This window comes from Rhinolophus sinicus, chromosome 5 (genome assembly GCF_057876585.1).
Source record: "Rhinolophus sinicus isolate RSI-liver-muscle chromosome 5, RSI-T2T, whole genome shotgun sequence".
NCBI lineage: Eukaryota > Metazoa > Chordata > Mammalia > Chiroptera > Rhinolophidae > Rhinolophus > Rhinolophus sinicus.
The window spans coordinates 76,492,673-76,504,225 of record NC_142505.1 but is presented as its reverse complement, the minus strand read 5'-3'; positions in this window follow the sequence as shown (position 1 = coordinate 76,504,225).

The following is an 11,553-nucleotide window of genomic DNA, read 5'->3' as shown; positions in this document are numbered from 1 at the left end:
GGGACTTATATTTCTTAGAAAAATGTAGCTTTGCTTGACTTGCCATTTTCTATTGATTAAGGGCCCAGACTCTGTAAAATTAGATGTTAATTTATAATAGACTGATAAGTTGCAAATGGTTTTTGTATAGAAGGGATGCAAATGATTTCCACCTGGTAGAAAAGATATTCCCAAAGGTTATGCTTTTATTGCCCTATAGAACAATAATAAGTTTTATATTTGATTTAGCAATCTAATTTCAGCATTCTCATTCACTTCAGTCTCTTGAGTTCTACATTGAAGTAGCTTTACTATGCTGCTAGTCCCCTCATTAATGAGTTAAATAAATCACTTACATGTCCTCATTATACATATTTGTATATTTTTATCTTTTTAAAAATTATACTTTGCCCTGAAAAAGTTAAGCATAGACTTACCATGTAATCCAGCAATTCCACACCTAGGTAGTATATACCTAAAGGAATTGAAAACAAGGACTCAAATGGATACTTGTACACAAATGTTCATAGCAGCATTATTCCCAAAAGCCAAAATGGGGAAACAAGCCAAGTGTCAACAGATGAATGTACAAATAAAATGTGATATATACATACAATGCAATATTGCTTAGCCATAAAAAAGGGATAAAATTATGATACATTGTACAATATGAATAAACCTTGAAAACGTTATGCTAAGTGCAATAAGTCAGACACAAAAGGATAACTATTGTATGATTCAACATATATGAGATATCCAGAATAAGCAAATTCATAGAACATAGAATAAAGGTTAACATGAACTGTGGGAAGGGGTGAATCCAGAGTTATTTTTTAATGGGTACAAAGTTTCTCTTTGGGATGCTGAAAAAGTTCTGGACATGGAAAATGGTGTGTTTGGACAACATTGTGAATATACTTAATGCCATTCAATTATACACTTAAAATGGTTAAAATGGTAAATTTTATGTTGTTTATTTTATCACAATAAAAAGTTTATTTGACAACTTGGGAAGAAATATTTTTAATATACGTGGCATCAAAGAGGTAACATTCTTGATATATGCTTAGTTGTCAAAAGTCAATCAGAAAAAAATGGACCAAAGGTTGGAAGACAAAGTTCACTAAAGAATAAATACAGGGCCAGCCCGGTGGCTCCGGTGGTTGGAGCGCCCTGCTCCTAAACCTCAAGGTCGCCTGTTCCATTCCTACATGGGCCAGTGAGCTGCTCCCTCTACAGCTCAGATTGTGAACAACAGCTCTCCCTGGAGCTGGGCTGCGGTGAGCAGCCGGAGGTGGCCGAGGGCTGCCGCGGGCTGCCATGGGCTACCATGTGCTGCCGTGAGCGGCCGGTGACCAGCATGAGTGGCCGGCAGCCATTGTGAGCAGCCAGCAGCCGGTGAGAGCTCCCATGAGCTGCTGTGAGGCCGACGGACGACTGGCAACCGACTGCCTCAGCCAGGGGGAGCGCAAAGCTCATAATACCAGCATCGGCCAGGGAGCTGTGTCCTACACAATTAGACTGAGAAACAACAGCTTGAACCGGAGCGGCGGGGGGAGGCGGAAGAAGGGGGAAAAAAAAGAATAAATACAAATAGCAAACATACCATATTCAACCTCACTTGGAATTTTCTTAAATGCTAGTTAAAACAATAATGAAATTCCATTTTTCATACCTTATTGGGGGGGAAAAGAAAACAAATTGCAATACTTGGTACTAACTAAGGTGTAAGGGACATTATGATCTGGTTCAGTCTTTCTAGAAAGCATTTTAGGAAAAGAGTGCATAGGCTGTGACAGTAATTCTACTTCAAGGAATATATTCTTAAAAAACAATGGGCAAAAATGCTTCCCGTGTGTATACGGGAAAGGGAGTATAGAAGATGGTTTCCGGCTCTGCAGCCCTTCAATCTGGCTTTCAAAACCACCAGTCCCACCAGGCCTTGTCTGAGTGACTTTCAGCAAGTGGTTTAATAGTCGATAGGCTTCAGTTTCCTCATCTGAAAATGGGGGAAGTAATAGGACCTACCTCATGGATCAATGTGACCATTAAATCAAACAGTTAATAGAAAATGTACGTAGCCTGATATGCAGCAATAACTCAAGAAATGTTAGAGATGATTATTATTGTTGTTGCTCTAATGGGATATTGCATGAGATTTTCCCCATTTGTCCCAGAATTGGTGGTTGGAACCCATAGGTGAGAACAAAAAAGTGCTAACTAACCCACACCCTTTGGAAAATTGCCAGTAATTGCAGCCAGCCGACTGCCCCAAGAAAGTAGGGAGAAACAGCCGAGGATTTCCAGCCTCCTCCCCACTCCAGCTGCCCTCTAGTCTCTGTAGAAATGGGAGGAGTGAAAGGAAGATGGTAATTTGCTTTGTGGGGAGTGCAGAATTACTTCATGGTGAGAAGAGATTTCCTCCTCCACATAGGAGACGGGTGGGAGGAATACAAGTGAAAAGGGAGGCTCTGAAAAACTGGAGAGAGATGCATGCAAGGAGGAGAGACCTGTGTTCTATGTTTTAGTTGGCCATCTGCTGAGGCAGTGTGCTTGCCAATTTCCCCCTTTGACAAAGGAGGAACAGATGTGAACAAAGGAGAAGAGAACTGAAGTGAGCTGGCTAATAAGAAAAGACTGAGAGAGGAAAGCAGTCTGATGGGACATGGGAATATATATTTCCCCTGGATCCACTGTACATTACAATAGGTGGCTGAACTTGGACTCTGTCACCCGACCCCACCCAAGAAGGCTGCTGGCTAGGAGAGGGGACCCTGCAACAAGAGGCAGGAGTTGAGAATAAATGGTCAAGCTGGAGCTGGGATCTCCCTCATTGGGGAATTGTGGAGTAGGAGACCCAGAGGGGTTCTCTGAAGACACCTACACTGGACACCTGTCATACCTGTCACACAGTGGGCATTAACATAGAGACCCATCAGCATAGACTAGAGAAATAAGGACGACCAACAAAGAGAGCATTACAGACACACTCAGGCAAGTATGAAACCTCTTGAGATGAGGTTTTCATTACCTACAGCCAAAAGTATCTTAATATGCTTCTTTCTCTGTAAACCAGATTTCTCTCTCCGTAGACTGGCTGTCCCTCAGCCAAGAATGAACATGCTTCAAGCCCAGCCCTACACAGGGATAAAAACTGAAGACCTTTAGTTCCAATATAAAAATCCTATGTAAGAGACCCTAATGGGTCCAGCAGAGCTGGGAATACAGGGCACTAACACCCAGTTTCTGAGGACTGTCATCATGAGCTAGAAAGACAACCCAAAAGATGTCTCCCGGTGTTGATGTAGTGACAGGAAATGTTATGCCCCAAATGCTAAAGAGCTGAGGAATTCAGATAGGTGTGGGTAGGCTTTGAAATAAACATTATGTATGAGGATACACGGGTGTGGGGGTGGGGGGCGGGCATTTACTATACCTCACTTTCCAGAGAGTTTCACAAAGTGATGTGTAAGGACTTGGAGTTTTGGAAGGAACAGAGGGGTCTTGATCTGAGAGGAAGTAAGGGAAGTCACTGATTGCCAGAGAGAGAGAAAGCGTTGTCATGTCGTCTACAATGTGATCGCCTTCCACTGCGGCCCATAAAGCTTCAAGAAAATCATGGGATGGTTGGTGTGATGAGATTTCCACTGGGCACCTGCAAGAGGGATGCAGCTTCATATCTAGGTATGATCTGGGGCAGGAACAGAGACAGAGACGCCTATGAGGAATTCAACTACTAAAAGTGTAGAATTGTCTTTGAATTACCCCAGACCCTGGTATTGGAGCCAAGTTTACCAAAACCTCTAAGTGCACTGAAGCCCCTAGGCCTTAGGTGATATCTGGATTACAATATTAATGGCAAAAAACAAAAGACAAAAAACAAAAAAGGAAACCACAAAGATTTCACCAAAAGCAGCCTGATTAAATAACATGTGATTAAATTAAATCTCACCAACTACAAGTTGGAATCCTGATCCTTCACAGGATGGGGTTTCTGGACTCTGTTTCCTTATCTGCAGCTGTGCCAATGAAATGGAAAGGTGAGGAGTTTCAAAAATTTTTTTGTTAATTGATGTATAATTGACATACAATATCCTATTGGTTTCATGTGTAAGGAGTTTCAAAACTCTTAAGTGTTCCATAGACTCTAAGACCTCCAATCCATATTTGCGTCTTTGGGCGCCAGCTGGTCCAAGGAATCAAATTTCCCTGGAACCTGATTACAATGGGCTCTTCTCACCATATTGTTTCGTATACCTGAGGCCTTAAAGCGCTTAGGTGGTGGGAGCAGGGATTTCTGTGACCACCAGCCCACGTTAAGCCAAAGATGACCTTGAGGTAGAATGGGAAAGTGGCAAGTACCTTGAAAACAAATTGCAAAAAAAAAGAATGCATAATTTGCAATATTGCTAAAACATCTTAACAGTTGCTGTTTCAATTTTATAGCGTTAAGATTGGAAAGTAGGAAAGGCAATTTTTCTGAGGAAACATGGGATATCATGTGGACTCCTTGGACTGTTTAAAGGTCTAGAAAAGGATGCATGGTAATTTATTACGGTAGTATCATTATTACTGTGCCATGGTTTAATTTTGAGCAAAGGTTTGTGTCTTCTGCTTTAAGGAAAAGTTCTCAAATTTATTTCCATTGGAATTAAATTGTGACAGTTTGCCCACTGTGGAATATTTTCTTTAACTGCCCTGTACCCCTTCTCTTCATCATCTCCATCACTCTGACAATAGAAGTGGGCATAATCCAGGCTGAATTATTCACACTACCTCCGCCCCATTGGACCACAAAGACTGAAACACAGATAAGCAGATGAGCATGTGACCAAGCACCGGAGGCTCTTCTCAGAGATGTGTTTCTTGCAGCTGGTGGAGAAATTTATTTCTCCTTTGTCTTAACAATGTTGAACTTTGCCTAAGCCCTGTGTTCTTGGAAAACTGAGATGGTTAAGAAATTCTCCCCAGCTTTTCACGTTCCAGCTTATTACAAAGAACGACTCTTCATCATGTGACTTAGATAAGACTCACAGATGACCCCTTTGTCTACCTATGGCAAAGCCAGACACAGACTCTCCATATTCCATGCAGTGTCTCATAAATGATTATCTGAACTGTCTGTCCCCCTGAAACTAGCCAGACACAAACATTTCCTGTTCAGCTGACTGACTGAGAACTCCCTGATTACAAAAAACAATTCCAGTTATAAAATCACCCCACCTAGAAGCTGTCTACTTCTCCCTATAATGAAAGTCTCCAGATAAAACTACCTGCTGAGAAACAGTGGTCTTCAGATCGGAGGAGCTCTCCCTGTTGCAATAGTTTAAATAAAACCAACTTGCTTATTTGTTTGGTTTTTGTCTTTGACAGGATGTGGATTGTAAGAGTGTGTTCCTAAGGTTCCGTTGGCCACATTCCCAGCCATAGAGATAAGTCTGAGGGAATGAGGCTACTACTCTGAGGGAAAGCAGAGACTAGAATACTCATCTTGGCAAAAGGCATCACCCGTGTTTCTGGGCCAAGGTGCCTGGAGCTGTCCTGTTCTGGCATCTACTAGTATCCACACCTTAAATCCCTGTTTTTACAAGAGTTACTTTGATTTTGGTGTCTGTCACTTGCAACCTGAGTAGCCCTGACTAATAAATCCACCACATTTTTTTGTGTGTATTTTTCCTTTCTTATTTATTTATTTATTTATTTATTTATTTATTTATTCTTAAATCCACCATATTTAAAACTCAATTTGCCAAGTGCAGTAAGTATCTTCATGTAAAAATGCTGGGGATTAAAATGCCTTTTCAGGATTTATCAGTGATAAAAAGCCCTTCATAGGGATGTTGACTAGACTTACTGTGGTGATCGTTTTGCAATATATACTGTTAACAAACAAAGTTCAACCAAGTAAATTTGAAGCTCTGATATAGTCTGTGATATTTTAAAATGTGTTATAATTAGTTAATATTCAGTCGTAGATATAAGAAATATCTACATTTCCCAAAAGAGAATCTCAAAAATCTCTGTCTGTAGGTAGTGGGAGGTAATATACATTATTTTTTCTTAATCTCTATTTTCATAATGAGACAGGATAGCTATCATGTTGTTAGGTAAACAGGGAAGTCCCTGGTAGAATAAACAAAGGCAGCCATATCTTGGAACTCCACATTCAGAAATGACTCATTCACTCCAGGGTGACAATGTAATAGCACTCTGGGGATAAATGGGTTATTTCATAAACCCCTTCAGGCTGGACAAACAGAGCAAATCTGACAGACAAAATCCATCAGAAGGAGCCAACTTCCTTCCCCAAGCATGCAGGAAAAAGTATAAAAATAACAGCTTTTTGCCTTAGTTAGCAGGCATCCCAGTTCCGGGTACCCCCTCTTGTAAAAGAGCTGTACTTTTGCTTTAATAAAAATCTTTGCTCCTCTATCTCTCCTACCGAGTCTGCGTTCTCATTCTTCGGGTATGTGAGACCAAGATCTCTGGGCACAAGACACCAGAATCCTCTATCAATAATGAAAGTTTTTCCATAATGAAAATGGATTACTTGTGGGCGGGTGTTTGGCTCAGTGGTTGGAGCTGTAGTGCTTATAACACCAAGGTTTTGCAGTTTGGTTCCCACATGGGCCAGTGAGAAACAACAGCTTGAGCTTGGAGCTGAGCCACAGTGGGCAGCCGGTTGTCTCAGCTGGTTAGAACGCAGTGCTCATAACACCAAGGTAGCCAGTTCGAGTCCCACATGGGCCAGTGAGATGTGACCTCCACAATTAGATTGAAAACAATTACTTGACTTGGAACTGAGCAGGGCTCCTCCACCCTCCCCCACCCTGCCACCCACAACTAGATTGAAAAACAAAAACAACGACTTGACATGGAACTGATGGAGGCTGGAAAAATACACTGTTCCCCAATTAAAAAAAAAAAAAGAAAGAAAGAGAGAGAGAGAAAGAAAGAAAGAAAGGAAGGAAGGAAAATAGATTACTTGTTTTTAAAAGAAAGAAAAGGTGGGGGTTAGGGAGGGTCAATACTATTAAGGTCAAACTGGAATAGTCATTTTAGTCTCAGGACCCATGTCCGAAGGGAAGGTGCAGTGGAGGGGGTGGGCAGACAGAGAAGTTTGATGAATGCAGATTTGTCTGGAAGAAATATTACAGCCTCAGTCCGAATTTCACATGAACTTTAATAAAACAATCATCATATATTTAATTGACTTGGCAATTAAAATGTTTGGATCTAGAGCACAGAAGTTTATCATCCTCACCAGAAAAGGGAGACAGGAAGAGAGCTGAAACGGAGGCTTTCATTTCAGCTGGTTTCCTTTGCATTCACTGTAATGGCATTTCTAAAAGTTTGGCTGCTTGCATGCCTTTGCAAAACGCTGTGTTACCTTTCCCCCTGTACCTAGGTGTGACAAATTTATATGGAAAGATCTTGTAGAATGGTCCTATTATGGGACATAATGTACATCTTTTATTTTCACTTCTCCCCATTCATTCCTTGAGGTATTCTTCTAATATTCCTCATTCTGGTGGGCTGTTAATTGTGGGATCCCAAGTTCCTTGTAGGTGTCATTAGCCCCTAAAAAAAGGTGTCAATTTCCCTGTGTCTAGAGGGATGGGCACACGTCCCTAAGAAGCCAAGCGAACTCTTACCAGGGGACTTTGGTGTTGAGATGAGGCACATGGTTCCAGCAGGGATTCACCCTGATCACTGCTGGCAGCAGTAGCCCAAAGGGGTAGCACACAGGATCTCGGGACTAAGATATGCACTTTTCTGGTTCAAGACCTGAAGGCTGGTGTGCAATTCCTCCTTCAGGACTATGAGCTATCCAATAAAGTCTGTGTTTATTTAGGCCAAGTTGTATTTTCTGTCTCTTGCAATTGAATCCTAAATGATAAAAAGTGGTTCTATATTATCTCAAAATAAACAAAACTGGCTGGAGGGGAGGGAGAGGTGTGTGATGGAAAAAGCTCAGGGATGTGGGTCTTGAATAAAATATTTAACAAAGACATCTGAGAGACTTGTAGTAAGGGCTTCAGTGCACTTAGAGAACTAGGTAAACTTGGCTCCAATATCCAGGGTCTGAGTCTCAGTCCCTTCATTTATAAAAGGGGGATAAACCGTACCTTCAAGAATTCTTTGGGGGCAAAAACCAGAAACCCAACTTGAACCATCTTAATCACAAAAGGGATTTACTGAAGGGAAGCTATGATAACCCAAAGAATCCAAGGAGAAAATATCAGGTCTAGGTAGGTTTTTTTTTTCTTTCTTTCTCTGCCTCTCATCTCTGCTTCACTCAGCAGGTCAACTTCCTTCTCTCCTACTGCAGATAAGTTGGTCACCAGAGAGGAAACCAGCAAATTCTGGATTCACAGCTATGTATGTCACAGCAAAGTATTGCATCAAGGCCCAAGGACTCTGAGGAACCCAAGCAGGTGTGTCTGAAGATAAGAGGATGTGACACAGCTTTTGAGTATGCAGTTTTCAAGCCCTTTTGGAAAGTGGCAATAACCAAGGAAGGCAGCTCTCACCCCATTCCAGGGAGCTTCAGGCACCACTTTCACCCCCACGCCCAGAGATGGGTGTAAGAACCATCTTCTTTTCAGAAAACCAGAGCCTTATACCCACAGGTGCCTAAATGCCCTTCCCCCAGTACCGTCTTTACAAAACAAATTGTCTCCCTGCTCTGAACTTCTCCCTTAATGAGCCAAGTCAGTGAAATTTTCTTATCCTACTGGAAGAAAAATAACTATCTTTTTCTTATATGCAAAGGCATATGAAGGGAGAACCCACATTTGATTTTGCACCAGGATTTTAAAAAAAAAGTGGGTTTTTTTGTTTTGTTTTGGTTTGGGAGGTTTTTGACAATAGCTACCAATCTTCAGAGAAAAGACTGATTCTGAACTCTAAGAAAAATGGGAGGATCATTTCTCTTTCCTCTGCTGGTCCTGGTGGAGCAAGTTTTCATTAAGCTCAGTCTCACAGTGTCTTGTAAAAATACATTTACCAACTTCTGGTGCAGGATCAGCTACATAATGTATAGAGCCAGGTGCAAAATTAAAATTCGGGACTTCCTGTTCAAAAGTTTTTAAGAATTTCAACATGGCAGTAGCAGAGAATCAAGCCAAGTGTGGGACTTTTCTAAGGAGAGGCCCTGTGTGCTGTGTAATTTGCGTGCCCACAAAGCAGGCCCTGCTCTGTGCTCAGCTCTAACCACAGGTGCTCATAAACAGGTCAGGGTCAGGGCAGGAAACAACCATCCTGACGAAAAGCAACCCAGTCCAGAGAGATGCAGCTCTCCCTTCATATATGCCTTTTATATCCATCCTTCCCTGAGTTCTTTGAGACATCATACGTACATAACTGGAAGACACTTTGAAGGAGGTTTTCCTAGAACAAAGGAATAGTCTGATTAAAGACCAATAAAGTGTTCACTCTTGCCAGATAGAAGTTACTTGCTGCTTTCCCAAGGGTTTTTAAGTTTTTTTTCAGCTTCTACCCATTCAGGTCTATAAAACCTAGCATCTGGATTTTAGCCTGTGCCTCTGGACAAAGCTGAGGGTCCGTCAAGCCCATGAGCCTCAGTGGGAAACAGCTACAGTGGTTTGGTCTTGCCATTAATAAACAGAGTTATTATTGTATTGTGTGTGTGACTCCTATGTTGAACTCTCTAGAAGTTTTTGATTAATTCTTGTAGGCTTTCCAGGTGTGCAAACAAATCATCGCAAATAATCTCATTTGCTTCCTCCTTTTGATTTGTTATATTTCATATGTGTCTTGCCTTTTCACCTTTGCTATAATGCAATTACTTTTAAAATTAGCTGACTAATAAATCTTAATGTTGTTGCTCTCTTTTTTTAAAAAGGCCCTCCTGTCCATTTTTTTTTTTTTTCTTTTTTTACGGAGGCTGCAGCTCACAGTGGCCCTCGCGGGGATTGAACTGCCAACCTTTGTGTTATTTGTACCACGCTCTAAACAACTAAGTTAACCAGCCACCCCCAAATCTCAATATTGTTTCGTAGAAAACTTGAAAACTTGAGAATAAAGCTCATCCAGTAAAGTAAATGCCTAGGAGTAACAAAAAAATTGAGGGAAAAAGGACTAATTAGGAGGGACTTGCCTTATCAGATATCAAAATGCCCTATAAAACAATGGAAATTCAAACAATGACAAATACTGGCACAAATAGAAATTTGGAAGAAAATATAATATCCAAGCAAACTAAATTTGTGCATATTTAGTATATGAGAAAGTAGCATTTCAAATCAATAAAAAAGTGATAGATTATTTAGTCAACGGTGCTTCAAATACTAAAAATTAGGGTTAAGAATATAATCATAGTTGTAGTTAAAGAATTACAATGAAATACAAGAAAATATTTTAATAATCTTAGGACATAGAAGGCCATTCTAAACATTAGCCAAATCTAGGAACCCATAAAGAAAAAGATTGTTAAAAATGCCCACATAACAACTTAATGCCTATGTAGAGGGTAAATGATCACAAAATGAAAAGAGAACAAATAGGAAAAATGTTTGTAAAAATAAAACAAAGGGTTTGTACGTAAAATATTAAAAGTTTCTATAAGTCAACATTAAAAAGATAAAATCCAATAGAAAAATAGCAGAGAATTTGCTATTTTTTGTGAATTGTCTTTCATGAAAAGATAATTCATGCAAGATAGGTCTTCAATGATCATACGAAAGGTACTTAACCTCATCAGTAATACATCATATTGGCTTATTAGATAGGCAAAAGTTAAAGTTTGACCGTTCTCAGGTCAGATGAGGAAGCAGTTTTGGGTACAGCCTATTTCTAGGGCCTTATGTAAAATCTATCAAAATTAAAAGTGCACATATCCTTTGACCCAGCAATTCTACTTCTAGGAAGTCATCTTACAGAAACACAGGTGAGTGCTTAAACATCTGTTCATTGCATCTTTGTGGTGAATGATCGAATTGTTCACCAATACAGTACTGGTTGCATAAATTGTGGAATAGCCATGTAGTCCATATAACGTAATATATAAAAAGTATGAATTAGATCTGTATGTGCTTATACAGGAAAAGATGTCCATAAGTACACTGAGGAATGAAAAAAGCAAGCTAAAGAACAGAACAGATAGCAAGAGTCTGTATTTTTTTAAGGTTCCATTTTTCAAATAGAAAGATGTACTCAAAAGTCTATCTCCAAATGCTAAATAATTTTTCACCCCCTTACACTCAACTATTTTTCTTTAGAGTATTTATGCTCTACATTGCCTTTGTTTATTGTCTGCAGAAAGTTCCATGTGTACAAGAACTTTATTCATTCAATGCTTTATCCTCAGTTCCTACATGGTAACAGTTAATTGAAAAAAATGGAGACTCAGAAACATACATATAGTTCAAAAAGTTATGTTTCAAAGACTGTGGATTTAAAGTAATAAAATCTCTATGATCTGACACTAAATGCTAAAAATATACTAAATAATTAATAGCATTTGTATAATCTTTTTCATGTTGACAAAGCATCTTTACTTACATATCATTTGGTCCTTGTAACACCCCTATGAAATACACAAATATATAA